Source organism: Oryctolagus cuniculus, chromosome 11 (assembly GCF_051225735.1).
Source record: "Oryctolagus cuniculus isolate XC-2025 breed Fujian yellow rabbit chromosome 11, ASM5122573v1, whole genome shotgun sequence".
Taxonomy (NCBI): domain Eukaryota; kingdom Metazoa; phylum Chordata; class Mammalia; order Lagomorpha; family Leporidae; genus Oryctolagus; species Oryctolagus cuniculus.
In genome coordinates this window covers 63,583,551-63,610,738 of record NC_142877.1, presented here as the reverse complement: position 1 = coordinate 63,610,738, position 27,188 = coordinate 63,583,551, and the positions used below count along the sequence as shown (strand labels likewise).

The 27,188-nt window shown below is 37.5% G+C and overlaps 1 long non-coding RNA gene across 5 annotated transcripts in view; it reads right to left on the bottom strand.

The window, feature by feature from the left end:
• Window positions 1–25,908, bottom strand: part of LOC149123504 (uncharacterized) — a 138,377-nt gene extending 112,469 nt beyond the window's left edge. For 2 of the 5 annotated variants that reach the window (XR_016217137.1, XR_016217138.1), the window contains exons 1-2: window positions 25,640–25,905; window positions 24,170–24,220 (exon numbers count right to left, since the gene is read on the bottom strand). This is a non-coding gene — a long non-coding RNA (uncharacterized LOC149123504). Of the gene's footprint in view, window positions 1–13,865; window positions 14,009–16,028; window positions 16,082–24,169; window positions 24,221–25,639 lie in introns of those variants that run through there. The other 3 variants (XR_016217139.1, XR_016217140.1, XR_016217141.1) reach the window with 3 other exon arrangements.
• Between the last annotated feature and the right edge of the window lie 1,280 nt (window positions 25,909–27,188).

Genomic DNA, 27,188 nt, shown 5'->3' with positions numbered 1-27,188 from the left:
AGGCACACTAGCAGGATGCTGGATCAGATGTGGGGCAACCAGGACTCGAACTGGCACCCATATCAGATGGCAGTAACCACTATGTCACAGCACAGACCCTAGGCCTCTTGATTTTTATGATAAATGTCAGCTGTTTTATTTGAAAAAAAAAATGGCAAGGCTACCTACATAACATTTTTGTCTCATTATGACACCCATACGTCTTTTGTATTCCCCAGTATTGTGAAACCCAATAAGGAGTCAAGGAATGTTGAATGAGCAAATAAACACCTAGATATAAGCAGTAATATGAAGAGATTTCTAAGAGTGAATACAATGCAGTAAAATAGAAGGGATAAGCAGAGATAATGGATGACTAAAATGAAGATGAAGAACAGAAAGACAAATGAAATTTATTTTCAATTAGCATGCATGCCCACTGCCGACTCACCTACTAATTCTTCTTTCTGGTAGTGTTTGCTATTTAACCAATTGTGAAAGGAATTACTGGGCATTAAAGTTTTTGTTTTATTTTATATTCAGCTCAGCTACAAGTGTCAGAAAATTCAAAACAATAGGGACTTAATGGAAAAAAAAAAGATTGGCTCTCATTCCATGGAAATTAGATATTTAAGAACCAGTGATGGGGATCCACGATGATCAGGAACACAGACTCCCTCTCTTTTGCTCTCTCATTCTTAGAAGGAGTCCAGCCTAAAGGCTGTCCAGCTCTAGCATTTTACATGGCAGAGCTTGAAGAATGACAAGGAGGAACGTAGGCTGGCCACTTTTCAAGAATAGAAAGGTACTTCAAAAAGTTTATTGAAAAATAGAATTAAAAGATAAGTTTATTTTGCAAAAAAATAAAATATATTTATAGCTTTTTTCATAACATGCATGTTCCAGGAACTGTTTGAAGTACCCCCAGTACTATTTAGAAATGGCATACATCGGCTGGCGCTATGGCTCACTTGGCTAATCCTCTGCCTACTGTGCCAACACCCCAGGTTCTAGTCCCGGTTGGGGCGCCGGATTCTGTCCCGGTTTCTCCTTTTCCAGTCCATCTCTCTGCTGTGACGCGGAAAGGCACTGTAGGATGGCCCAAGTGCTTGAACCCTGCACCCACATGGGAGACCAGGAGGAAGCACCTGGCTCCTGGCTTCCAATCGGTGCAGTGCACTGGCTGTGGCGGCCATTTGGGGGGTGAACCAACAGAAGGAAGACCTTTCTTTCTGTCTCTCTCACTAACTCTGCCTGTCCAAAAAAAAAAAAAAAAAAGAGAGAGAGAGAAATGGCATACATCATTTAACAGGCAAAGACAGTCACATAGTTAAGAAAAATACAATAGAGGCTGAAAAGTGAAAAGTTTAGTGTTTTTTCTAAGAATCTGTTATTACTAGCTAAGAGTTGAGGTGTCTATTACTCAGAGGTAGAGTAGTGTTTATATTGAGGGTTGTTATCGCACATTTTACTTTGGGTTTTGTTCATAATCTTATTTGGTGCTCCAGCAGGAAACCACAGGTAGCTTTGAGGAATGCTCAGTTATCATTGTGTCTGTCCCTTTTATTATTTGTCTCCTCCCTGGCTTTCCCTACCAAGAGGAAATTAGCCAAATAAATTTTTCAATGAGTCTGTTAGTGTGATGTAATGCCAAAAAATGTTTGTACTTTTAAACAAATCTCAAGAAACGGTCAAAATTTAAGTCTAAAAATGAATATTTCACCAGTCTCATTAAATACAAATACCAATAAAGAGAAGGAAAGTTTTAGAACATCCTCTTCCCTGATCAGCTCAAATGATGCTACTAATATCTACTTTATCTAGCAATAGAACCATGTTTGGCATGTTCATTCTTACATTTGCTCCAGCCTCCTACTGGCCTTTGTTTATCCCTCTTAAATTCTTTTTTAGTGTTACAAAACTGCATGGTATATATCAAGGCTTTATTTTTATTCTAATATTATAATTAAATTTTATTTTCTAAGTCTAACTGGAGGGCATTGTTTAACATTATTATAAATATCAAGTTCCAAGTTCACCAAAAATATAGCCGTCTGTGAAAATCTAAGTAGACATTGAATGATGGACACTGATGTGTTCACATGCCAGTGATAATATGAGGTTTTAAATGAACAATAACTATGCTAATTAAAAGTAACAATAATTACTTAAATGAGACCTTTACTATAAGATATTCTAACTTGTGGATAAATTTAGCCCTTAATATGCCCTCTCATATCCAGACATTACAGCAAAGCAGTTGCTTTTGATTCTGTTGTGAGTCACTTATCATTCATTTGGCTTGCTTTATAGTCACTGTGGTCTACTGGGTGCATTCCAGACTCTAAATTAAAAATCTCAAAAAACTATGGCAGCTCTCGATGTCTATAAGTTCTGAGATTTAAACAATGTAGGCTTTAAATTTTGTACTAAGCATCTGGTAGCTGTTATTACATTTAAGTATAGTACATTTTTATCCTAAACTAAAAGTCTGGAAAATTCCAGGGTCTTTTTAAAGACGTCACAATTACATGCAAGAGAGAAATAATGGGGACATAGTCCCATGACCAACTAGTCTACCAATGAGCATATTCCTCAGAAAGCATTTATTCAGAGTTCCCAAGGCAACTCAATTCAAATCTGTTCAGAGATAAAGAATGGTTCATCAAATGAGGAAAAGAATCAGAAAGGGGTACATTGACTTTTCTGATTTATTTCTCACAATGAAGACAAGGAAAGAGTAAAAGTATGAATATGTGGGACAGGTATTATGGTACAGCGGCTGAAGCAACTGAATGGGGTGCTCACATCCTATAATGAAGTCCCTGGGTTACAGTCCCAGTTCTACTTCCAACCCATCCATCTTCCTGACCTAATGCACACTCCAGCAGGCAGCAGGTGATAGCTCATGCATTTGGTCCCTGCCACCCACGTGTGGGATTTCGGTGGAGTTTCTGGTTCCTGTTTGGACTTACCTCAGCCTTGGTTGTCACAGGCATTATGGGAGTGAACAAGCAGATGGAAAATTCTCTATTTCTCTCTCTCTCTCTGCCTACCCCCCCACACCTTTCAGATAAATAAAAATAAATGCTCTTTAAAAATGTGTGTTAGTGTCATATTGATCATGATGACTTTCACATATTATCCTGCCTAAAAATATCTGGGAAGCTGTTAAAACTGCAAACTTCTGGAAATTCCAACTTGTAAATTCAAATGGATTTTTCTCCAGTTAAAAGAAACAAAGTTGGGGCTGGTGCTGTGGCACAGCAGGTTAAAGCTCTGGCCTGAAGCACTGGCATTCCATATGGGAGCCTGTTCTAGTCCTGGCTGCTCCTCTTCCAATCCAGCTCTCTGCTATGGCCTGGGAAAGCAGTAGAAGATGACCCAAGTCCTTGGGCCCCTGCTCCCATGTGGGAGACCTGGAAGAAACTCCTGGCTCCCGGCTTTAGATCAGTGCAGCTCCAGCCATTACGGCCATCTGGGGAGTAAACTAGAGGATGAAAGATCTCTTTTCTGTCTCTACCTCTCTCTCTTTCAAATAAATAAAATAAATATTTAAACAAAGAAGAAACAAAGGTGTTTCTTAGAGATTGTGGCAGGCATGATAATCCCTCCCCATCTCTCCAAATAAGCCCATGTCCCAATCCCTAGAACCTGTGAATATGTAACCTTTCATGGAGAAATGGCTTTTTGCATCCAATCTAATCACCAGAACTCTGAAAAGTGGAGCACCTTCCCCAGCTGTGCACAGAGGAAGGCTAGACTACAAAAGAATGGTAAGAGTAATGCAGTGTTGCTGGCTTTGAAGATGAATGGAGGGGTAATAAAACAAGGAATTTCAGTGGCCTCTAGAAACGAGACAAGTCAAAGAAACAGATTTTCCCCTAGAACCTCAAGAAAGAAACACGGCCCTGCTGACAATTTTATTTTATTCCATTGACACCTGTGTTGGACCCTTTTTTTATGATATAAATCCAGAGAAAGAAGGGTGGGAAAGGTCAAGGGCGAGGTTCAGGGCAGGGAAGAGGAAGGGGAAGGGAAGGGCAGGGGAGAGGGAAAGGGAGAGAGAGAGAGAGGGAGAGGGAGAGGAGGGAATCTTCCATCCGCTGGTTCACTCCCCAAATGACCACAATGGACAAATGCCCATATGAGATGCTGGCATTGCAGGTAGAGGCTTAACCTTCTATGCCACTGTGTTGGATTTCTAACCACCCCTTAGCCTCTCCACTAAATTATAGGTAAGAAATATGCATTGCTTTAAGTAACTATGAATATGGTAATTTGTTACAGCAATATAAAAACTAAACACAGGTGATCTGAGAGCCACAACTGAAATTCCTATTGAGCATTCAGTAACACTAGCATACTAAATCAGATGCCATTTTAATAGAATAAGTGTGGGCTATTCCTCGAAAGGGAGATTCTTAAATATCTGATGATTATTTAAATTCAATGAGGAAGGTATTATTTCTTTTGACATGGCTCAAAGGCAGATATAAAAATTTTATTTTCCAATTTCATCAAAAGCTAAAGGAAGAATAAAGAAAAGAAGATGATAAGAGCATGATGAATGAAAGAATACAGGAGGAAGTAGAGGAGTGATAAGGAAGAAAAAGAGAAAAGAGGAAAGTTTGTGTATTGTTATTGAGCATCCTGATAAAATATTTTAATACTTTCATATTACAGATAAGCAAGTGTGAGATAAGCTAAGAACCACATATTATGAAGTAGCCTCATGGCCACAGCTGTTCTACAATATAGTAGAATTTCTTTCTGAATATGCTAAAGTCATTATGTCGTAAGAAGCACATGTGCATCAGTAATTTTCTTCTGTTCTAAATTTAGTTCACACTCACTATTCCATATTCAATCAGAAATGTTTGCATCTAACCTCGCCAAACATTTTTTATGCTTTATTTCTGTAACAAAATCCCGGACTTAGTTAAATATTATGTGGGTCCTTCAAAAAACTCATAGAACATTGAATTAAAGGTAAGTTTATTTTGGTACAAGAATATTTTGAAATCCATGTAATATGAGTTTACTATTTACAAATCAATGTATTTTTAAAGCCAATAACACAAAACTGACTTTTGTCACCTCATCCTTAGGCCCCATCATAAGCAAAAATGTAAAAGAAGTGAAACATGTCCTTGAGAAAGTGTTTTATCTGGCAAGAGGACATAGCCAGTCCCATTGGTTGGAAATTTCAAGGCTATATGGCAAGTGCCTAAGTTGTATGTAAAACTTAGGTTGAAATAGTTTTGTGGCTCTTTAATATTAGGTTCAGAAGGAGTGGCAGTTTGAACATGCTCTAGCTAATAATAAGATACTACAAAATGTTTGTGGCAAAATTCAAGTAAAAGGTAAGTTTATTTTAGGGAAAAACTAATGAAACCCATAGTTTTTTCATAATGTACTATTTCCATGAATTTTTAGAATACCCTTCATATTCATACATATGGGTTTCAACATTTTTGAACCAAAAGAAACATTTTAAAAATGATTTATCAAATGTAATTTTTTTAATTTAAGGAATGTATTACTACATTAGATTTTTAAGTTCACAGCAAATGCATGATAATTATTACAAATTTCATCAATTCTCATGTAGTTCATAAATACAATTTGAAAAATATAATGATACTTCCTTCTTCCCTATCTCTTTCCCTCCCTTCCTCTGTTTCATTCTTCCTTAACTTTTAATTCAACTTTTTCACTATATTTTTCATTTGAAAGGCAGAGCCACACAGAGAGAGGGAGAGAGGAAGAGGAGAGAGAGGGAGACAGAGGGAGAGGGAAATCTTCCATCTGCTGGTTCACTCCCAAATGGCTGCCAACAGCTAGGGCTGGGTCAACCTGAAGCCAGGAGCCAGGAGCTTCCCTGGGTCTCTCAAATGGGTGCCAGCCCCAAGAGATTGGGTCTTCCTATGCCACCTTCCTAGGCACATTAGCAGGGAGCTGGATCAGAAGAGGAGCTGCCAGGACTGGAACTGGTGCCCATATGGGATGCTGGCATTGCAGGCGGTGGTTTTACCAGCTACACTACAATGCTCCCCCCTACAAAATTTTTTAAGTATATTTACCAACACCACAGCTTAGGAAAGTCTTCTTTCTCCATTGCATTTTACTATTGAATGCACTCATTTACCGAAAGAGTCCATGCTTACTACCATGAAGATATAAATATTGTATTTGTGCTGCAAAGGGAACTTGGAGTCCCCTAAACTTTCCCTCTGTGAACATCTCTGCACACATTTAGCACTTTACTTCTCTATACCAGTCACCCAGGGCTCAAGCTTTCTCAAGAGTCATCATGTTAGAACACTATGGACAATTTATAGATGCAATGAGCCCTGCTATAACTCTTGTTCAGAAAATATAATTTTATTTTTAACACAATTAACATGTTCTGAAACAATTTGAGCATAATTTGAATTTACATATCTGTAATTATGTCAGCAAGCTATAGATATTTAGGGCACCCATATGGGATGCTGGTGCCGCAGGCAGGGGGTTAACCTACTATACCACAGTGCCTGCCCCCAAATTTATAAAATGTTAAAAAAAAAAGAACCTGGCCTCTACCCCATGCCCACCCCAGGTCAAGTTGTCCTCTATAATTCTTTATTTTCTGGCTTATCTGATTATTTCCTTATAATTTGAATTAAGTTTTCATCTTTCCATTATATATTTATAATTAGATTAAATAATTTTGGAAGAACATTTAATAGGCAATAACTATGAACTTTGTTTTGTCTCCCTTCCCTTATTGTCCCTCTCTCTCTTTTTCACTCTCTCTCTCTCTCTTTCTTCACTTCTCTTCCCTTATCTTCCATTGCTTTTCTTTCCCTCAGCTAGGTCTATCTGTTTTCCTGCCAAGACTTCTACTGACAAATCAAGAAGAAAACATGGAATTCTTCCTTTGAATTACCCATTATCAGAATAAGATTGAGTGAGCAGGAGTATAGATTCCTAAGAATGATACAAAACCCAGAAGCTATAATAAAAGTTGATATAATTGAGATAAACTATTTCAAAAATATGCCTCATAAAATTATATCAAGTGAAAAAATTGAAAAAAAATATGTATTACTCAAATCATAGATAATGGCTAATTTTCCTCGGGAAAAGTCTCTTTAAAATCTGTTATCAAAGGTCCAAATGGGTGGGTGTTTGGCATAGCAGTTAAATCACCAACTGGGATACCCATATCTCATATCAGAGTACTTGGTTCAAGTCCCAGTTACTCTGTTTCTGATTCAGCCACCTGCTAATGTGCACCCTGGGAGACAGCAGGCGATAGCTTCAATACTTTGGTGTCTACTACACACAAAGGAAACTTGGGTTGACTTCAATGCTCCTGGCTTCAGTCAGGCCCAGCCCTAGCAGTTGTGGGCATTTGGGGAATGTGCTAGGGGATGGAAGATATCTCTCTCTCTCTCTCTCTCTCTCTCTTGCTTTCTAATAAAATGAATTTTAAAAAAAAATTAAAAGAAAATTACCAAAATTCCAATAGAAAATGAGAAAAACAGATAGGTCTCATTATAGAGAAATGCAAATCACCTAAATATAACATACTCAGTATCATTCGTCTCACATTCCCAAATGCTCAGGATCAAGGACATGTTAATATACAATTTTTATCAATGTATAATATGCATAATGTATATTATTATGATATGGAAATATGATATGGAAGAACAAACATTTCTGTCAGTTAGAGTAGAAGTCTAAATTAGTTCAAACTTTATCAAGTCCATTTAGAAATTATCAAATATAAAAAAACCCACAGAACCTTTGATCCAGAAATTCACCTTCTAAGAATTTAGCCTATCACTTTTTTTACACAGGTTCAAATGGAATTTTTAAACAAATAATGGTATATATTTCCGTTGCACTTTAGAAAGAAAAGTCAGATACAATACAGATGTCCATTAATTGGTCTTGATTAAATAAATAAGAAGTTTTTCAGGTTTAGAATATAGAGTACTGTGCAATGATGAAAATAATGCATGATGATGAGAGAAGTTTTAGATACATCTTTAACTGAAAAAATAACATTCTGAACTGTTAGTATAATGCACAGAATTGGTATTTATTTTAAATTTTGAGAGGAGGTGTTTACATACATGCACAAAGGCACATGCATCATGTACATATATAGGTATAAATTTGCTTCTACATACATAGACTGTCTGCAAAAGGAACTGTCACTAATCAACTTCTTAGATTAGAACTGCTGTGTGGCTAAGGTTAGTGGGTAGAGAGAATCTTTTAAATTATGTTCTTTGTACCTTGTGAATGCTATGAGTTATGAATATATTAGCATTCAAAAATAAATTGAAATACACATATGAGGCTATAAGAGATATACTAAAGAATGAGTCTAATTGGAGAACAGAAATTCAGAGGCTGAAATCTGAAGCTCACCAACATTTACAATTTGAGTAAAGGACAGAAAAATAATAGAGAAGACTGAAAAGAAGCAGCCAGTGAGGTGAAAATAAAACAGACCTAGTATAGAAGAGAGACAACTCATTCTCTCAAAATCAGGTTAGCCTTCTTTATCACAGAGACAGAATCCTATATTTTCTTTTTTTTTTCTTTTTATTATTTAATAAATGTGAATTTACAAAGTGCAACTTTTTGCATTGTTGTGGCTTTCCCCCCCTAACCTCCCTCCCTCCCGCGGCCCTCCCCTCTCCCATTCCCTCTCCCATCCCACCCTTCATCAAGTTTCATTTTCAATTACCTTCATATACAGAAGATCAACTTAGTATACACTAAGCAAGGATTTCAACAGGCTGCCCTCACACAACCGCACAAGGTATAGGGTATTGTTTGACTAGTAGTGTTGTCTTAAGTTTCATAGTAAAACACATTAAGGACAGAGATCCTACATGGGGAGCCTGTACCCAGTGACTCCCATTGTAGATTTAACAGTTGGCACTCTTATTTATGGCGTCAGCAATCACCCGAGGCTCTTGCCATGAGCTGTTTAGGCTCTGAAAGCCCCTTGAGTTCACCAACTCTGAACTTGTTTAGTCAAGGCCATATCACAGTGGAGGTTCCTTCCTCCCTTCCAAGAAAGGCGCCTCCCTCCTTGATGGCCTGTTCCTTCCGCTGGCGTTTTGTTCTCCAGGGTCTTTCATTTAGATTGTTTTTTGCCACCACGTGGTGGCTTTCCATGCCTGTAAGACTCTCATGGGCCTTTTAGCCAGATCCGAATGCCCCAAGGGTTGATTCTGAGGCCAGAGTGCTGTTTTGGGCGTTTACCATTCTGTGAGTCTGCTGTATGTCCTGCCTCCCCCTCAGGATCATTCTCTCCCTTTTAATTCTATCCTTCATTATTTGCTTACACTGGTCTTATTTGTAAAATCTCTTCAACACTTACCCTATCTTTTTTGATAGGTTGTGTACTTATACTTATCACTTTACCAAGTGCGCTGACATTGGTACATGTCTCCTTGATAAGATTGAGTTGAAATCCCCTGGCACATTTCTAGTTCCACCATTGGAGGTAAGTCCGAGTGAGCCTGTGCTGAGCTATATATCTCCTCCCTCTCTTATTCCTACTCCTATGTTTAACAGAGATCACTTTTCTGTTAATTTTTAAATGCCTAAGAATGATAATTCTATATTTTCACAAGTCCATGGTTCCCCAGAGTAATCACCATATATTTCTTTATTTTTTATTTTTTATTTATTTATTTATTTATTTATTTATTTATTTATTTTTGCAGGAAGAGATGACAGTGAGAGAGAGAGACAGAGAGAAAGGTCTTCCTTTTCCATTGGTTCACCCTCCAATTGCCGCTGCGGCTGGCGTGCTGCGGCCAGCTCACCGCACTGATCTGAAGCCAGGAGCCAGGTGCTTCTCCTGGTCTCCCATGCGGGTGCAGGGCCCAAGGACTTGGGCCATCCTTCACTTCACTCCTGGGCCACAGCAGAGAGTTGCCATGGAAGAGGAGCAACCAGGACAGAATCTGGCGTCCCAACTGGGACTAGAACCTGGTGTGCCAGCGCCGCAGGCGAAGGATTAGCCTATTGAGCCACGGCGCCGGCCAATCACCATATTTTTCGGCTCCTCTAACACATTTATGTAGTGGTTAAATAGGGCCCCCTCTCCAAATTCATGTGCCCTCAAAACTTCAGAATGCAACCTTATAGAGGCTTTGCAGATGTAACTAAGCATCTCTAAATCAAATCAGCTTGGGCTTGGAGGGCAAACCTTAAGTCTAATGACTGTCAGAGGAGAGGGGGTCAATGTTTGAGCTAGCAGATAAGATACCTGCATCTCACATCAGAGTATCTCAGTTCAATACCCAAATCGAATTCCTGATTCCTGCTTCCTGTTAGTCTAGACCCTGGTAGATAGCAGTGATGACTCAAGGAAAGCCATTACAGCCATTTGGGGAGTAAGCCAGCTAATGTAACATTGATTCATTTTTTTCATTCTCTCTCTCTCCTCAAATTAAAAAGAAATTTAATTAAAAAACAAGATAGAACTTGGGGTTGGCACTGTGGCACAGCGGGTTAACGCCCTGACCTGAAGTGCTGGCATCCCATATGAGCGTCAGTTTGAGACCCGGCTGCTCCACTTTCAATCCAGCTCTCTACTATGGCCTGGGAAAGCAGTAGAAGATGGCCCAAGTCCTTGGGCCCCTGCATTTATGTGGGAGACTCAGAATAAGCTCCTGGCTCCTGGCTTCAGCTTAGTGCAGCTCTGGCCATTGTGACCAATTGAGGAGTGAACCATTGGATGGAAGACCTCTCTCTCTCTCTCTCTCTCTCTGCCTCTCCTCTCTCTGTGTAACTATTACTTGCAAATAAATAAATAAATCTTTAAAAAAGATAGAACTCAAAGAAACATAGGGACACACACAGAAAAGCAAGCCAAGCAAACATGGAGGCAGGAGACTGGAGTTACTATGATAAGCCAAAGAATTCCTGAAGCCATCAGAAGTTGGAAGAAGCAACCTTCAGTGAGAGCCTGGTCCAGCTGACACCTTGATTTCTGACTTTTAGTTTCTATAACCAAGTATCTCCTAGTCTGAGGTGGCTATGGCATAACTAGGAAACTTCTATTGGGCATATAACTGTGAATTTAGATTTTGACTTATCATAAACAATGTGGGGAACTCCATGAATATGAGGTATCTCCAAACAATTAATGGAAAATATGTATTATGTAAAGCCTATGCATGGATTTCAAAAATTTTTGCACCAAAATAAACTTAACCTTTAATTCCATTTTTCCACAAACTTTTTGAAGTCTCTATGTATAGGAAGAGAAAGAAATGAAATAGTAGCTACAAGAACATTTAAAAAACCTTTTCTCTTTCTGAAATTACTTCTTTATGGTCCTCCATGTTATTCACCTCACTTAACTTCATTGCTCTCTTTCTAAACTAAGTTATACTTATATCTCACTTGGACTACTGCAATAGACTCATCCATTAATCCTTGCTCTACTCTAAACAATTCTCCACAGTTTGCTGAAATAATTTTTAAATCACAAATATATTCCTACTCTGCTTCAACCTTCTTCATGATTTTTCTGTATAATGAGTTTTAAGTCCAAAATCCACAAGACACTAGCCCACATCTCTCCCTCCTCAGTTTCTATACTCATCAGGGTCAAAGAGTTTCTTCCATCCTTTCCTAGGACATGATGCCTCCTTGAGCCAGGCAAATTGCAGTCAGTGCAGTTTTTGGAAGCCCTTAGGCTGGCCACACTCACATCCTTTCATACTTAGCCCTTTCATTCTCATGGCTTCCACACACGCTTTTCACTACATCTGGAATTTTTTTTCCAATTCTTCACCTAATTTTTTCCAACTTGAAAGAAGAGTTTTAACCATTGTTAAATGTAGTTTCTGGAAAACTTTTTCATGTTTTCTCAATCCATCATAAATTGGCTACAAATTTCTTTCAAACACTCTCTTAGCTCTTTGCACTATTCTGTCATGCACTTATTTCTAATAAATTATTCATGTATATACCTGTACATTTAATAAAAGGCAACATGGCAAAATGATTAAGAGCACAGGCTCTGGAACTCTACCAGGCAGGTCTAAATCCTGACTCAGATACCTCCTAGCTTTGTGATCTTGGACAAATTGCTTGGCTAGCCTCAAGATCCTTATCTGTAAAATGGGATAATTACAGTTGATATGTGATTGTAATAAGAATATGAATTAAGAATATAAATGTTTCAGTGTAGAGGTATGTACATGAATACACTTGATATATGTCATGGCATATGATTCAGACATGAAAAAATGTGTGTATGTTATACAGAAAGATAGTTATCAATTCTATGAGTGACACAAATATAATTTTAGTGTTTTAAATATTGGGCCATAATACACATATTTTATTTTATGATTTTTATAGTTTCAAATGATTTTTCTGTACTTTTGCACATTTAGTCAAAGTATGTTTTCTTTTAAAAGAGTTTGAATATATTTATGGAAGATGCCAGCAATTCTGGAGTATTTGACTAGTTAAGATGTCATTAAGATGCCCACATACTATATCAGAGTCCCTGGATCTGAAACCTAGATTCATCTCCTGGCTCAAACTTCCTGTTAATGCAGATCCTGGAAGGTAGTAGTAATGACCCAAGTAAGGGTTTTTACCACACATGTGGGAGAGGTGAGTTGAGCTCCCAGCTGCTGGCTTCAGTAGAAACTAGCTCAGGCCATTATTGGCATTTGGCTAAAGAAACAGCAGATTGGAGTTTCTCTCTCTCTCTCTCCCTCTCTCCCTCCTCCCTAAACAAAGAAATCCAATGCCCCCACCCTCACCCACCCTCAACTTCTCGTGCTCCAAGTTTAGCCTTTGGGGAGCAGAATAATTCCAAAATTTCTGGAAACCAGGAATGCAGAAATGACTGGGTAATCAAGTTCTGGCCAAGGAGAAGGGCACAAAAATCCCCATGAGGATTTTCCTACCCAAATCAAAAGAAAAATATTTCATGAAAAAAGCTTAGGAGGTATTTCACTTCATCATCTGCTGAATTTCTCTGCACAGGTTTGATTTATTATGCCAAGGGATACAGCAGTCTGTTTTTATTTCCATGAGATCCAAGTCCACAGGCTTAACAACAGTAGATTGTTAAGGACCAATGACAACTTTTCTTATACAGCAATTGCATCTTTGGATGACTATATTGATTTCTTGCTATATGAACAATATTAACCTGAGATACTGAACAAACCTACAAGCTAAGTCATATTTGACAATAGACTTCTGACCCACACACAAAGCTTAGAAAACCAAACCACAATCTATAGCAATGAGTTGTGAATAGTCAAAACTTTTTCATGGCTGGTGAACAGCTTCATTTTACCTCTTCTCTTTCTTTTGACTCAAGATCAACCAGAGGAAACCAACATTTCTACTCAAATCCAAATGCCCTACTTCTAGTTTATCCCACCTCTGGCTTTCCCATGCCAACAACCTCCAGTCAGGGCATCTGTGAAACTTTATCTTTTCCCATGTAGTAGAGCTTTCCCACTCTCCTGCCTCCAAGACTGTGCCAAATACAATTGATGATATCTGACTCCTTTGCTATATAAAATTGTCAATAACACGCCTCTATTTGTTCTCATTGGCATGGTCTTCATTTACTTCCCAAATCCTGTGTTTGTATAAACATATTTGCCAACTTTTTTGTTACTCAAAAATAGATGAAATCTTAATGTACAATTTTTTTGTCATTCTATTTAATTTTCCATTGTTACAATTTATTGATATCAGGGAAGTCTGTTCCATAGTTTAGGGTTTCTCAAACTTTAAGTTCCAAATAGTGGGTAATTTCCAGAAGGAATTTAGATTTCTGCTTTCAACAACAACATTGTAATTAAAAACACCAATTTTATTCTTTTTTATTAGGGAAGAGGGATGCTAGACAGTATTGTAATCCAGATAAAGAAGTAAAAGTAGTTTTTGATAGTCTTCTTGCCCCTTTTCTTTGATTCTTCAGTGTCTGGGCCTTCTGGTTTCCCTTCTAGACCCTCTGGGTAGACAATATCAAAAACATTGTCAAAATGCATTCTAAGACGAAGGATCAAATCTGAATCTGTCATTCAAAACATTTGACTCCTTGTGAAATGAGATGAGAAAAAGTCCTTGCTCACTGAACAGTCACACAACCTGATCCTCCAATATAAAAATGATGATATAGCAGTGCTTTGCTAATGAGATGAAAATGTTTTTAGATTGAGCACTGAATTCTTAATAGATAAATATGGGAAAGAGAGATAATGAAACTATCAAATATTCTTTCATATATTACATTTTCTTACATTGAAAACACATATACATAATTTCCCAAACCACTCTGTTATACAAACTCTATAAAAATAAAAAGGAGAAATATTCCATTATAATAAATAACAAATCTATCACAGAAAATTTTGCACTGAATTTCTGAAGGAGTTTCCAGTAGTCAAAAATTTAGTTAAGACTGAGCCTAAAACTCAGTTAAAACATATCAACCCCAAAGGGCTTGTCAATATAATGAATAAAATCTTTGAAGCCAGTGATTAACTTTTTTTCTGGTCATCTTAAAATGCATGAAATTCAAATAGAGTTTGGGACAATTCCCACCAGTCATAAAGGCTATCTTCAGTCTCAATTAATTTTATACCAACTTGGTTTCAGGAACACTGTGAACAAATCTACCACACACATATAATTTTGAGAATTTTACATTAGACTGATTGCTCATAGAAATAAAACTATCAACAAAACCCTCTGAGGCACCAGAGGTCTGTAACACCCACTGAAATGCTGAAACACTATTGTAACTCTAGACACCTGATAAATGCAGGCAAATTGTGCACATTGGAAATTACATCTTTGTTTTCCTTTGTTTTTGAGAGGGAGAGTACATATTCCCATCCACTGATTTACCCCCAAATACCCTGTGCCCAAGGCTGGACCCAAGCCAAAGCCAAATCATGGAACCAGGAATTCAATCCAAGTCTCTCATTCATGTCTGTAAATAGCAGTAATCCTTTTGCCTTGAATCATCACAGCTCCCCGCCAGGGTCTGCACTGGTAGTAAACTGGAGTCAGGAGCCAGAGCCAGGGCTCAAACTCAGACACCCCTATGTGGGACACAGTCATTTGACTGCTAGGCCAAATGCCAGCCTCAAGTGATTACACTTTAAAGAGTTTTAATCTGAGTATCTTTGTTCTCTGCTAACATAATTAAGCAACTACTATCTTTAACTTGGTGGATGACTAAGAGAGCCTTAGCATTTTTTGAACTAACCTTGTTTGGCTAAACTTCAAAAAGACTTCTTGTATTTTAGGCCCTTTCCTTTTTTTAAAAATAAAGTATTTACCTTAGAAAACCAGCAATTGTTAGATTCTTTATCTTCCCCTTTGAGAGATACATATTCTTTAAGCTTTTAACCACTTTCACAACCTGGAAACGTGCTACTCAAGGACCTCAGAGCTGTCCTTGAAATATCATCACTAAGGAAGTTAGTGCCACTGTCTCTAAGTCTTTATGGAGGGGTAGGAGCCTAACTTCTAATTGTGGCTTGCTCTGAGTTGTGAAAATCCTCCATGTCATGAAGATGACAGTGTAAGGACAACTATAAAACACAGGAGGCCTAACAATCTGCCCATCTCAGCTCCTAAAACTTTCTCCCACTCTGTCTCAGTGGAGTTGAGGTCAGACTCAGTTCTGGCCTCTTCCCTCTATTGTATTAATTTTGAACAAAGTATTCCTTGTTTGTCCAAGTATATCCAACATAGGGAGTTTTTGCTTTGACATAGACATCGTTAGGCAATTTATTATTAAACAAATGCATCCCTGTTCTCTAACACACACACACAACCTAAGAAAAGAATAAAAGGGAATTGGTGGGTACTTGTCCAACTAGTACTTAAAAAACACAAGCATAACAAAAGCATGAACATTTTGGAGTGGAAGAAGTTGACAGTTTGTCTACTAAATTTCATGACAAATACATATTCAGTTTATATCATAGCCCAGGTAAAATGAAAGAAAGCAGAGGTACCTGGTTGAGAGGCATCCCCTATTCAGTGTTGCACACTGGGTTGTTAGGGGAGTCTGAAATGTAAATCAAGCATTGTAATTCAGTATGGTAATTGCTTTCAGAGGAGTACATGCACAGAGTCTTCAGAAGGTCAAAGAGGAGTATCTAATTTAGATTGGGGAGGTTTTAGAGAGTAAGTGGCATTTTAATTACAGCTTGAAGGATCAGTAGGTATTAACCAGGTGGAGAGCTACAGAATAGTTGATCTGGGGAGCAGAACAACATGCACAAGCCATAGACATAAGAAAGGACCTATCAGATTCTTGATAAGCCATAGTGTAGTGTGTAGCTGGTTCATAATGTGTGCATTGAGCATTTCAATCTTTTTCCCTCATCTACCTCACATCTATTAGCATGAGCTTTCAATTCATTTTCCAGAAGAAAACCTAAATCTGTTCATATCTCTTGATTCCTACTGTACTCCTGCTAACATTGAAAAAAAATAGAATATTAAGGCCTCCATGTCTGATGATCTTTTATGATTTGAGCAAAGTCCTAACATTTATAAAATAGCACAGAATTCAGCCACTTTTCAGTACTCCCATCATCAGTATCCTGATCTGGTCACTAAATCTTTTCCCTGGTTCATTGTAGCAGCTACCCTCTTGTATCCCCCTACCACTCTTTGCCTTCCAGCAGTCTGACCTTCAAATTGCAGCCAGAATGATCCCTTTAAAATGCAAATGGTTATATCTTAGTTATAATTTCCCAATGGTTTGCAGGACCTTAGAATAAATCCACATTATTTGTCTGAGAGGAAGAGAATATTTCTGTCTGACTTCACTCCATTCATGAAGGGTTTTCCATAAATACTACTTTTGCTCTATTTTTAGATTTTTAATTACATCATTGGTGAGCTGGAAAGGAATTGGACCCATACGTCCTAGGTCCTTCCTCTCTCTTCTCATTTTGGGATCCATGAACTTAAAAAGAATTTGCCTGCAGCCTTGCTCTTTGCCAGAAGAGAAAAGTTCATGGCCTCAGTGGAGATTTTGGCATGATTGGATCCTTATTTAGAGACACAGCTCTAATGTCCTCCCACCATCCTCCATCCTGGGTAAAGTAAGCCCTTCCATGTCCCTCTCTAACTGTTGTTATTTTCTTTATAACATCACCCAGTGCCTGGCATTTTCATGATCACTTCAGACTTTTCTCCTGTCTTGTAAATCCACAAGAGCAGGAGTCTTATCCTGCATATGCACTCCTATTTCTCAAAAGTCTATAGCCATCCCTGGCACAGGTAGACAAACAATTATTGAACAATGGAACAATGGAATCAGGAGAAGTGAAGAGAAGCTAGATAATGAAAAATAGCAAAAGAACTGAAATATTTGCCCTATTCAGAGGGATTTTTAAAAATTAAATCTTAAAGGAATATTTCAAAATTTCCAGAACAGAAGTGTAAAAGTATTTTGCAGAAGAAATAGTGATAGAAAAAGATGACCTTGGTCCTTTGTCTCACATGAACTAATTTTCACACAGACAAATCCTAGAGAAGAGCAAGATTTACTTAAATCAGAAACCTCCTTCCTCAGCAGTCAGGAGCGAGGCTGCAAGAGAGACAGACCAGAGGAACTGTGAGCAGTTGAGTCTAATTAGCACACATTTGGGGAAAGAAAAAAAACCAGAACAGCTAACAATCGGTTTGAAGGCAGGGAAAAAAAACCCATCAAAAAGCCAGATTTGTAATCTTGCCTGTACTGTCTATATTGTTCATGACAAGACAAAAAAGTGAGATTGGTCACTTCTGCTTTCATGGTAAACTAGGAACTCAAAAGGGTAGAAACACCACTTCCTTGCTATTCTCCTGATAAAACTGGAAGCTCAGAAGGAGTGAGATAGGCATTTTTGTATTGCTACTGGGAGCTTTTGGTGAGAAGCCTGCAGTGGCATTTAGCAGTTTAATCTTGCTAGAGATAACTTTGGGGGCAAGCAAGCATCTTATACCTCTAAGAGGGACTCCCCTTTTCTTTATTCCAACCAGGATCAAGTAACTGCCTATGAGCCCCTCTGACTGTCACTGTATGAGGGAAACAGACATGAGCCTGTGTGTGTTTTTGTGTCTAGGGGCAGGGGATGTGGATAACAGAAAAAGAGAGAGACAGAAGGGGGAGTATTTCCTGTGGATAAGGGTGACCTGGATGCCTTGAAAGCAACCAAATATCTGCACACCAAAAGTCCCACCCTAAAACATTGTAGAGGAGGTCCTATGCCAGAGAATCTTCCATTCCAATAAGGGTACCACCACCATGATGTCATCTCCCAGCCTCCCCTCCCCACCACCAGAGGAACATTCCAGAGGAAAATTGGCACTGAAGACCTTCCTGCACAATAACATACTGAGATAATATCTCTCACTACAGGGCAGTTATAATCAAAACAGCCTAGTATCGGCACAAAAATAGACATGTAAACCAATGCAACAGAACAGAAACTCCAGAAACAAATCCATGCATCAACAACCAAATAATCTTTGCAAAAGGAGCTAAAAATCAATCCCTGGAGAAAGGGCAATCTCTTCAACAAACAGTGCTGGGAAAATTGGATTTTCACATGCAGGAGTATGAAACAAGATCCCTATCTTACATCTTATACAAAAACCAACTCAAAAGGGGTCAAGGATCTAGATAAACATCCTTCTACCATCAAATTACTATAGAGGAACATTAAGGATACTCTGGAAGATATTGGCATAGGCAACAACTTCTTGGAAAAGACCTCAGAAATACAGGTAATCAAAGCCAAAACTGACAAATGGGATTACATCAAGCAGAGAAGCTTCTGCACTGCAAAAGGAACACTCAAGTAACTGACAGAATGGGAGAAAATATTTCCAAACTATACAGTGATAAATGATTGATATCCAGAATCTATAAAAAGCTCAAGAAACTCAACAACAAAATAATCCATAGATGGGCAAAAGCCATGAGCAAGCATTTTTCAAAAGAGGAAATTCAAATGGCTAAGAGTCACATGAAAAAATGCTCAGAACCACTAACCATCACAGAAATGCAAATAAAATACACAATGAGGTTTCTCCTCACCACAGTTAGAATTGCTTTCATACAGAAATCAACAATAAATTCTGGTGAAGATGTGGGGAGAAAAGTACCATGATCCACTATTGGTGGGAATGTAAACTGTTACAGTCATTGTTGAGATAATATGGAGACACCTCAGAAAGCTGAAAATAGATGTAACATATGACCCATCCATCTGACTCCTGGGAATTTACCCAAAGGAAATATAATCAGCATATGATTGAGTTATATGTGCCCCAATATTTATTGCAGCACAATTCACAATAGCTAAGATATAGAATCAATCCAGCTGTCCATCATCTGATGACTAAAGAAATTACAATAATAATCATAATTTATATAGTGCTATATATTTATATAGTGCTATATATATAAACAGCAGGGAATACTACTCAGTTGTGAAAAAAGAATGAAATCCTCTCTCTTGCAACAAATTTGGTGCAACTGGAATCCATTACGCTTAGTGAATTAAACCAGTCCCAAAAAGAAATTCACCATATGTTTTCCTTGATCTGTGATAAATAATAGAATGCCAAAAATGAAATTTGTAGGAATGAAATGGACATTTTGAGATTTGATGATTGTTATAGTCCTTGTCTCTACTGTTGAGGAACAGTGTTTTTTTTGTTTGTTTGTTTTTTTTTTTTTTTAAATCTTACTAGTTGGCGAACTTAATATTTAAAAGAGCCACAGGAATGTAACTGGGTTTGCTGTACTATGTGAGTAATCTCTCTAATTTTCCTATTCTATTAATCACTTTTAATCTCATAAGGGAAAAAATGCTGCTTCCCCAGTTGTCTAAATAGAAAGATTTGGTTTTTTAAGTGAAAGCAGCTGTAACATGATTCATTATTCTCTGTAACAATACAAGTGCGTTGAAGGACATGATTTGAAACAATTGTCTTACTTGTACTATGTAAAGACAGTTTTTAATTTGTTGTCGATATTTCCTGGTCACTTGCTACTGGTTTTAAGATAAATCAGCTAATGTGTCAAGGTTGATTTAGAAAAATCTAAAGTCTCATATATCTGAGACAAAGATATTGATCTTCTTGAGTGACAATGTTTGAACTATCACAGTCCATATTCTACAAAAATAACATTTTAATGCAAGTGGAGATGCTCAGGAAACAGAGAATTTGAGAGGAAAATTTCTGCTAACACTGTATGCTGTTGATCTTCACATTTTTCCTCACACAGATGAAGCTGGCTAAGATCCCTGGACAACAAAACTATCATTACTGCTATCCAAGTGACATTTGATTAAGCCAAGCTTCCAGGGCTTATTTTTAAAAGTACTGGATTCTATGCTAAGAAGTTAATCCTGGAGCTTCTCATTCAATCACATTGGCAGATTCACCCAGGTTTTTAAATTCTCTCTCCTCCATGGATGATTATGTTGAAGACATTTTTTTTGTGGGTAGCTTTAGCAAACCTGCTTTCTAAATTAACTTCCTCCTTATATTTTCATATGATAAGGAGGTAATTATATTATTTTAGTTGTTGCCTAAAATTATTGAGGTTGTTGATGGTTCTAAAACATAAAGCAGGGCATGAACCATCGGGTAAGACCAAAATATCTTAATGACTATTAGTGTTAATTTGAGGAGAAAGTGACTTAAAATTCATACAAAAAATACCAGAGATAAAATCATTTTGCTTATACATTTCAGGTAATACAAAACTGAGATCAATGGAAATATTGAACACTAAAAGCAATGACCAAATCTGTAAAGTTATAATTTTATTAACTGTGATATATTATATTGTGTCACTAAAATTAAATTGTCAAAGTTGTGGTTTAATGGTTAAAAGATGGAACCCTGGGTCTGGTTTTTATATGTAACTCACTTTTCAAATTAATATTAAATCAAAAAATGAAATTTTTCAAAAATGTGATTATCAATATCATACACATATTTCTGAATGTTATTTGGTACAATGAAAACTCAGACAACCAACCTTACTAGTCAAGCTCATCAAGCACACTTTCAAATGCCAATTTATTAGTCACGTGATAACCCTAAGAATTTTCTCATTTAAATGAGCATTAGACTGAGCTATAATTTAATAATTAATGGAATTGGAGAAATAAAAATCCTTCATTTCATATTTATTGTCATTGTTACTGTTAATATAATGTGGCATGTGCAAATTAGATGTCTATCAAATCTGTGATCAGAATAATTACATCTGGTGTGATTTCAGCACAGGCACTTTGTGATGGGTTGCCCCATACTACTTTGTGTTTCACAATCACTTATTCCTTCCACTGATGTTCTCTGAAAGACATCCATTGCTTTTTTCACAATGTTTTTCACAACACGTCACCATATACATGGCCTTCATCTGGAGCAAGAACCATCTTAAATATACATGGAAATGTAGGTAGTGTAATTATATGAAGACCTCTACAAAGCTCCTAAACCCTCAAGAATCTTCCCCAGAGAAAGGGAACTTTTGACTTAATTAATTGATTGTTAATTTGACCACAAGGCATGCAGGTGTAATTGGTGGTATAGTGTATGTTTAAGAGGAAAGCCCTATTCTTTTCCTTTTATTTACTTATCTTTTGTGACCCCAATTCCTCCAAATCTCCCCAACAGGACCCAGGGAGGGGTGACCATGAAAGGCTCAGCCAGGCTAAAACTGCTTACTGTTTTTTGCATGTGCCTGGTGACTTACATACTTAATCTCATGTAATCCTCAAATCATCATTTAAGGTTAGTCAATCAGGACACAGAGGTTCAGAGAGTTTATATAACCTACTAATTCCCATAAACCGCAATCAGTTTCCAAACCTAGTTCTTTTTTTTTTTTTTTTTTTCAACACTGAGGCTCTTTCCCTTGGGAAGATCAGTCCAAAGAATCCATCCCATGGATTATAAGTGATCATCATCCATCTACGATGCTTTTTTTCTTAACAGAGAATATACTCAGTAGGTAGAGGTAGAATGTCAAGTTCACTTTGGTGACAGGAACCTACCCTAGTATAGTAATATTTAATGGACTCTTAGGAATTTTATGTTGAATGAATGAATTAAAGGAAGAATAAGAAAATCTATTCCTGGACATAAAATGTGTATCTTTAAATCAACCCAAGTTCAGATTAGTTTCTCTGCAACTAAAATAACATTACTCTGGCTGATTTCTATAAGCTTGCATTGAAAAGGAAAAACAAGAGAACAGGGAACAGAGACCCAGTTAATTTGCCTTAAAGAATTAACCCTAAGGAATGTATATCTAGTTATGGACAATAATTTTTATGCCTTACTAAATAATAGTAAGAGTGATGAGCTACAAGAAAAAAGTTCAGGCCTGGAATGATACAATACAAATTATAAAAATCTGGCAAGAAAGCACTTTTAGGACATCTATGCTATTTGCTATGGTAGGGGAGTGGAGGGTGAGGAGAGAAAGAAAGGAGATGTAAAGAAGAAAGAAGAAAAATGACTAATCAAAGTCCTAGACAGTGATTTTCTTATGTGTTATTAAAAATTGGTCTATACCTCTCTTATAATCTTCAACTCATTTATTCATTCATTCATGTAGCTGATTCTTTATTATTAACATCTACTGGTTTCAACACAGTGCTGGATTTCAAAGACCATTCCAAGGAGCATTATAAAAAGATACGCTATTCTGAGAAAAGAATGTATGAGTAAAGTAAGAAAATGATAAGTCATGGAAGCCAATCAATAATGCAAAGCAATCTAAAGACAAATGTTAAATTAATTGTCCTTTTTAAAGATATAATAAGAAATAATGGCTATCATTATACCCAGAATAATACACAGTATGGCTAGCAGGCACCTCAATCCTATTTTCTCCAATTATTCTTCATTTATATTTTTGACAAAGGGAGAGTACTTGTCAAAAAGCATTACCAATAGGAAGCATGAGAAATCTTTTCAAGTGTTCGTTCTTATGTTGGAAGTGAAAGTGTTTGTATCATGAAGCTTTGCGAACATAGTAACCATAATGAGTATCCCTAGGACCAGCTCCAGGAGTGTTTTTCTCTATCAAGAATTTTAGAGTAAAGTGGTTCTATACTAAACCTCCTGTATGTCTTAGGAAATGGAAAGTTAAGCTCAAATTATTCACCTTAAATTCATTCCTCATTCCCACTAGAAAAAGAGGGATTCTTTTAAAAATTTATTCAATACATGGTTAGTGATTTGCTACCATGCTTACATAATAATAGTAGGTGTTAAGAGATAAAATTTATATTATTTTGTAGATAATATTTGTCAATTGTTTATCCTTTTTATTTAACAAGATGTTATAGACAGAGATATCTCTTTTTTAGGCAAATTTTTATACTTAGGAAAGCTTTTGATTAACATTTAATAATTGTATGTATTTAGGGATTACTGTGTAATTTTTAATTTATGTATACAATGTGTACTGATCTAAGTCAGGATAATCAGCATTTCCATCTCATAATTTCCTGATGGTTGCGGCCTTCAAACTGCTGTCCTCTAGTTCTGCATAAAGTATATAATGGATTATTTGGAACTGCAGTCGCCCCAATGTGCTGGAGAACGCCAGAACTTATTCTTTGTATCTTACTGTGCTTTGGTACCCATTATCCAACATCTTCTGATCCTCCCTTACCCTACGCTTCTCAGGCTCTAGTAATCACTATTCTGCATACAGATCAACTTATTTTAGCTTCCACATGTGAGAAAGTCATGGTATTTATCTTTCCCAGTCTTATTTCACTTCCCAGGTTCCTCCAATTTCTCCCATCTTGCTGCAAACAATAGGATTTTATTTCTGGTTATGGCTGAATAATATTCTGTTGTGGAAGATGGAACACGTTTTTAAAATGACTGGTGCTAAATTTTGAATGTTTGTGCCCTGTCCAAAATCCATGCTGAAATCTAATTCCTGAGGCTAAACTATCAACTTATGGAGCTTTTGTGAAAAGGATTAGATCATTAGAGGATGATTAATTGTTTTATAAATAAGTGCAAGGAAGCTCTTGCCCTTCTACCATATGCCAGGTAAGCTCACAGCAGCAAGGTGCCACGTTGAAGCAGAAAGAATAGCTCTTACCAGGTTAAGAACTGGCTGGTGTCTTGGTCTTGGAGTTCTCGGCTTCCTGATCTGTAAGAAATACATTTCTATTATTTATGAATCACCCAGACTCAAATATGCTCTTGTAGCAACACAACTGGACTAGGACAGCTACTGTAGTTTTTGTAAAGTATCTTAAATGTCCTTTACTAAGGTGTTCTTAAAGTAAAATGCATAAAATTAAACAAAATTAAAATCAGATTTTTTTAATATTGAGTCTCTTTGAGGCAGCATAAAAACAGGATTCACAAAAATCAAGCTCCTCTTGGGCTGACAGATAATTTATCTATGAGTTTCCCACTGGGACATGTATCTTCTATCTGCTGCTGCAGGTCCCTCCACCGAACTCCGAAGCAATCAGGAGCAAGGCGCGTACGCACCCTAAATGCAAAAGATATCCAACTGCTGTACCCAGTGCAATCATTATGTGAGCTTCACGGGTGGTGGTAGTGAACCACACTATCATGGTGAGTATACTGTGTAAAACAGAAACAAAACGACTGCTCAGAATTCCAGACTGAGTGCAAATTGAGGTGCCCTGTACCAAGAGGGCATCACCACACCTCCTTTTTGTCTCAATTTTTTTTTTTTCTCTTCTAAATGTAATTAATTCTTTTCTCCTACAGATTTGGGGTTTGATTTGTTCTTGTTTTTCTAACTCCTTGAGATGCATTGTTAGATCATTTATTTTATGTGGTTTCAATTTCTTGATGTAGGCACTAATTGCTATAAACTCCACTCATAACACTGCTTTTGCTGTATCCTATAGTTTTTGATATGTTGCGCTATCATTTTCATTAGCTTCCAGGAATTTTTTTATTTCCCATTTAATTTCTTCTATGACCCATTATTCATTCAGGATTGTGTTGTTCAGTCACCAGACAGGATAAAGAATTGTAAATCACGTCTTTTGTTATAGTTGTCCCCACCTTATTGATACTTTGGTCCCCAGAATTAGACTCATGCTTTAAGAAGGCGCTTCCTCCCTGCTATTTGCCAGAGCCCTTGCTGGGGGCACTGGAAGAAGCGATGTGCTTTCCCTTCAGGGGATAGGTGGACACTCTGCTCCCAGTAAGTACTCCTGGCCGGACCCAAAGTCCGAGCTGAGTCGTCCCCAAGGTTCTCTCTTTACGGCAATATCACCAGTGACAGGGATTGCCGCAGCCCCCCTCAGTTCTCTCTCAGAAGATGGCGTCTCCTCCTGATGCTGATTCTGATACTGGTAGGAGCAGAACAAAGGGGCACTGCCGAACTTTTCCCTGTAGACTATGGTGCTCTGCAGGAGTCGGGGAGAGGAAGGAAACAGAGCGGCTCTGCAGATCCAAGCTTGGCAAGTTGCTCAGACCTGTCAGGGTGTGACTGTCAGGTGTCAGACACGTCAGGGTGTGACTGTGGAATTCCCTCTCCGCTAACCTGCAAGTGGCAGGGCCCGCGGGTATTGTTTCCTACCTTGTGGTAAGATGGCGGCTCATATCCGGCAGCTGGCTTGTTGCACGGTTCTCTGCACTGGTGTTCCTGTCTTCTCTCTTCTAGTCCCACGGAGTCTTTATTGTTCTTTCAGTTCTTGGCCAAAAACTTCCTTCTGTCAGGCCCCTGGAAATGTGGTCCTTCCTTTGTTCTGGTCCTATTCCAGAACAGCTGAAGTCAGTGTAGCTGCACTCGACTCAGCTGTGTTGGGTCTCACCTACAGGCAACTTTCACCACGGCTCTGAGAATTGACATTGCCTTCAATTCTAATCATCTGAATACTTAAATATAACTATGTCATCAACTTTATTTTGTCAATAAACATTCATATTATTTATCAATCATTTGGCATTTTTAAAATATTAATATTTATTTCTTTAGTGTTCTATATTTCCAAACCTAGTAACTTTGAATGTCCTGTGTCCTTAGACATTAGGTGTATCTCTTAAAGGAAGCAAATGATGGATTTTGTTATGGCATATCTGTCTTCAACAAATTGCTCCGGAAAAATGGACGGAAACCTACACCTGATGATAATTAAATCTTCCTACCAAAACTACACATGAATTTTATGGGATCAGTGGCTCAGTGGCCAGGAATGGATTGTGTAATGTGAAAAGTAGCAGGCAAAGTACTTAGATGATTGAGATGAAAGTGAGGAAAATTAATGTAAGTATTCTAGGATATTGTAGGAAATTTGGACTTTTGTTAAATTTCTGTGCTTTTATCTTAACTCCTCCTTTATTCATTTCTTGTTTATTATGAATTTATTTCTTCTTTTGTGGATTCACTTGTGCTTTCTCCTTCCTCAAGTCTTTGGATAATTACTGAGTTTATTTTTATATCATCAAAAGCTCTTTTATATGTGCATAAAGTCATAATTTGTTTTCACATACTCTTGATTAATAGAATGAATATATAAATGGACTATGGATGGACCATGTAGAAAAACAGAACCCTGACCTACAATCTGCAGCAAACGATTCTTCTGCAGACTTCCAGAAAGTCAAACTATAATTTCTGCAGCAAACTGCCTAGGAAATCAAGCCACAACCTCCATAGCATTCAGCACAACACGGTTAGAAGCTGCTTGTTAGCTCTCATGGTCCCAAGTTTTTCTAATTGTTTTCTGCTTTTTATTTAATACCAAAAAGAGAACGGAAAGTGGGCACCTGTGAAAAATCACCTAGGAGGCCCCACTCATAGTTAACTCACATAGTTAACTTGTGTCCACTATGCTCTGTAATCAGGGACCAGGGGAACCCTTCCCTTTTTCACACTTTCCTTTTTTCACAGCTTTTACACTTCAAGGCTCCACAAATATAAGTGCTGATGGCTAACTCCCTTGCTAAAGCAAGTTCTGGATAACTCACTATATGAGGGCATGGCATACAGTTTATGGAAATATGGAATTAAAAGACAAGTTTATTTTAGTGCAAAAAAATTGAAACCTGTGCATAGTTTTTCTCATAATATGCATTAGCCACAAACTTTTTGAGGACCCCTTATATTAGTCAGGATTTTTTTAATG